At 43.2% G+C, this 3,777-nt stretch overlaps 1 pseudogene; it reads right to left on the bottom strand.

The window, feature by feature from the left end:
• Positions 1-310: 310 nt before the first annotated feature.
• LOC114208364 (multifunctional methyltransferase subunit TRM112-like protein pseudogene) lies at positions 311-3,478 on the bottom strand (annotated as a pseudogene).
• Between the last annotated feature and the right edge of the window lie 299 nt (positions 3,479-3,777).

Here is a 3,777-nt window from a genome sequence, read left to right as displayed (position 1 = left end):
GCCATTCAGTGTCAGAAATAGGTAAAGTCATGACCAGGGATATGGCTAGAATACACACACACACACACACACACACACACACACACACACACACAATGATTATATGTTTATTATATAATTATATATTTATTAATATATATTTATTTTTGGATCTGAACCTCTAATGAGAAAAAGAAATATATCGAGCTCAAGAACACTGTTCTGTGTGTCACTGGGTCAAGGGTGGGGATACACGACAGACCTAGGAAACAGGATATTCATAAACAAAAACATTCATGGTTACAGACTGAAAAACTAGTGCCTCCCACGATTAAGTCTCGGTTTTCTCATCATTCAGCAGCATGTTGGGCATCCCGCGACTGATGGGGAACAGATGTCCAGACTCTGGGCACTGCGAGGTGCCCTCCAACACATCCACCTCCAGCAGCACGTGGGGCATCTGTCTCAGGAATTTCTCACCATGCTCATACCCTTCAATTGGCCCTTTGGGCACCTTGACCAGAAATGCCTGCAGTCTCCAGAAGCGCCATGCACTCCATCTTGGGTATGTATGCACTATGAAGTCGGGGTTGAACTCCACTGGGTTGACCTCTGTGGCCGGGAGATGCAGAGGGAAGCCACGGGGCCTCACCCCCCTGCACATACGAGCTCAGCAGGTTGTGGATGAGCGGCTTCCTGTTGCCACTACACGTGCTCTCAGCAGGCCGGAACCAGAAGAAGGCAAAAACTCCGCTTGGCTGAAATATGTTTAAAGTATTCAGGAGATGAGCTGAGATGGAAGGATATAGAGAGGGAAAGAAAGTAAGGACAAGAGGAAGACAGAAAGGAGGAGCATAATGATCATGCAGTGGAGAATAATAAAGCTGCATTGTTCTTATCTTTGTTATGTATAATTGATCAAGCCTATAGTTCTGCATACTGAGATGGGATGTTGTGGTTTAAGAGGAGTTGCAAGCTGGCCCTTGAGTGATGGAAAAAGTGTGTCATATATTTCTACGTGAGATCAGGTTCTCAGCCTTTTCTGGGTCAGAGAGTCCCTTTTAATAATCTGATGAAAGCTAATGGGTCTTTTCCCCAGAAAAACACACAAAACCATCCAAAATTTTGCATGTGATTATGAGAGTACATAGACTCCTGCAGCCCATCTATGGAGTCTGTGGCAAGACACCTTCTGATAAATTCTCAGTGTTCATTACCTCTTACCCCAGATTTAAGCTTTCAGTTGCCATTTAACCCCAGAGCAGATGAGACACAAGTGCTCTCCATCTGTGGGTAGGGGTTATCTGGTATCTCCTCTGTATTTTTGGTGCAAACAGTTGGCCTTCCTGAAATGGGATCCACTATTAATAACTAATGTTTGGCTGAGGCAATTTGAAACAAGTTTCCTCCAAAATGCTCTATGGGCGACATGAGTGAAGGAGACAAACCAAACACTAAGGTTTACATGAGTCTGTCAAGGGATATGTGGGGATTAGTAGTAAAGGGAGGGGAAGAAGAGGCCATGCATCAGTGTGAGATGCCTCAGAGCCAGCATGTGGCAATGTTACTATGTGATGTCACACATCTGTTTTCAAGCTGTGATAAGCTTTAGACTAGAACAAATAGATCTAGCAAAAGGTCAGGAATGGCAAATAGAATTCATCTTCCTTGGCAGTTCCAGTAGATTGTGTGGTAGTGGGTTATACCACCCCCCCCCCGAGTAAATCACTCCTCCTGGTGTTCTCATCATTGTGTAACCACCTTTCCTCAAATCGAGGCCACTTCTCTGACTTGCTTTAACCAGTAAAATGTGGCAGAAGTGTGGTTGTGTGGCTGAAGCCTTAAGAAGACATGGCAGTGTCCACTTTTTGCTCTTGGGAGCCCTAAGCTGTCATGTAAGAAGTCTGTTTGCCCTGCTAGAGAGACCATGTGGAGAGGCCATGTGGAGAGAGAGGAGGGACCCTGAGACTCCACGAAAGAGAACCAGGGAACCCAGCCAGCAACTGAGGCTCTAGTCATATGAACCCAGGAAAGTCATTCCAGCTACCCCCAGCCCTTTGAACCATCCTAACTGAAGCATTAGACACATAAGTGAAGAAGCCTCTTTGAATGTTCTTGCCCCAGTGGGAGATATGAGAAGCAGAGATAAGCTATTTCTGTTGTGCCCTGTCCAAGTTCCTGACCCACAGAATTCTGAGAAACAATGACAATGGTTGTTTGAAGCTACTAAATATTGGAGTAAGGTTTTTGTTTTTGTTTTTTTTTCAACAACGAATACACTACAAAAACAATAATTTTTACCTAGAAGTGGAGAATTGTTATTATAAAAACATAAACCTGTGGCATTGGTTTTGGGATTGGGCGGTGAGTAAACTCTAGAAGAATCTTGAGAGGAATGTTAACACAATGCTAATAACAATAAGAAAATTTTATTGGAGGCTAGAGAGAAGGTGACCTGAACTATGTAATGGCAGTAAGTAGCACTATAATAACATGGAAGATAGAAAATATATATCTAATGAACTTGTGGATTTTCCTGAGAAGATTTCCTGAGAAGAAGGCCCAAGTGATTGCTTTTCATGGTGCCTGATAAGGTACAGATGGAGAGAGATAAATTAGAGAGGGAACCATTTCGTTTTCCAGCAGAATCACGAGGGAACATTCCCAGCCCAGGATCTGCTGAGCTGGAAAATAAAACAGTTTCTCATTCCCAACCTCTCCAGCCTATAAAAAAAATTCTTAAAGTAAATTAAAATCTGGAAGCAGAGATTAATTCCATGACACTGCCAGTAAATCATGACCTTGGAGGTCAAAATTGGATCAAGGATGCGGTTGTAAGACCCTTTGTGAAAACCTCAGAAAGATTTCAGTTTGTGTCTTGTAGATCTTCTAAGCTGGACAACAGGGCTTTAAGAATTGTAAGGCCCCATTTCCTATACTGTCTCAGCTTAACAAAGAGTTTGCAAGAGCCTTCATGGCATTTTCCCATAGTACCTTGACTCTCAGCCCAAGGCAGAGAGGAACTTATTTTGGAGAGATTTATGAGTGTGGGTTGTTTCTAATGGATTAAATTATAATTTAATATAGCAAGCCCACAAAAACTTAAAATAATTATATCAGCATGGACTAAAAGGCACAAACATACCTAAAAATCAAAAGTAGTCTCTAAGGCCCTAACCTCTAATGGTCAGGAAGCAGATTAAGAAAGCTATTCTGCAGCAAACATAATGCATTTCCAACAGCGAAGAAGGAATGACTCAGCGGGCAGAACTAAGTCATGGAAAACTACTTTAGGGGGCAGAACTGAGCACTATGCCAGGAACGTTGGAGGATTTCAGAATTGCTATGGACCAGTGACTTCCATGTGCCTCCAACACCCCTTGCCCATTTATGAATGGGAGTGTTTGTTGTGGTTATCCTGTCCCTTTCTCACTGCTGTACGCTGGGTGTGTGGGGAGCAGAAAACTTCCCTTTACTTTACTTGAACTTGAGGAACCATGCCCGAGGTATCTGTGCAGAGGGGACCACACATCTGCAGCTGTACCTGATTTAGATAATGAAATTTCAGACTTCAAGCTGATGCTGTAGCCATGATAGGATGAGACTTTTGGAGATCTAAGGAGAGAGGGAATATACCCTGCACATGAGGGGAACATGAATTTCTATGATATTTCTATGGTAGCTCTCAAAAGTTGGCTCCCAACAATTCCTCCCTGCCAGTAGGTACAAGCTGCTCTTCACATGAAGAGGTGGGGATTACTTCTCCTTCTCATTCTCTTGAATGTGGGCTGGTACTGT

The sequence above is a fragment of the Eumetopias jubatus genome, unplaced genomic scaffold (assembly GCF_037043125.1).
Source record: "Eumetopias jubatus isolate StellerSeaLion01/CBP00866 unplaced genomic scaffold, mEumJub1_p1.0 scaffold_4, whole genome shotgun sequence".
Classification (NCBI taxonomy): Eukaryota; Metazoa; Chordata; class Mammalia; order Carnivora; family Otariidae; genus Eumetopias; species Eumetopias jubatus.
This window is presented reverse-complemented; position numbering and strand designations above follow the sequence as displayed.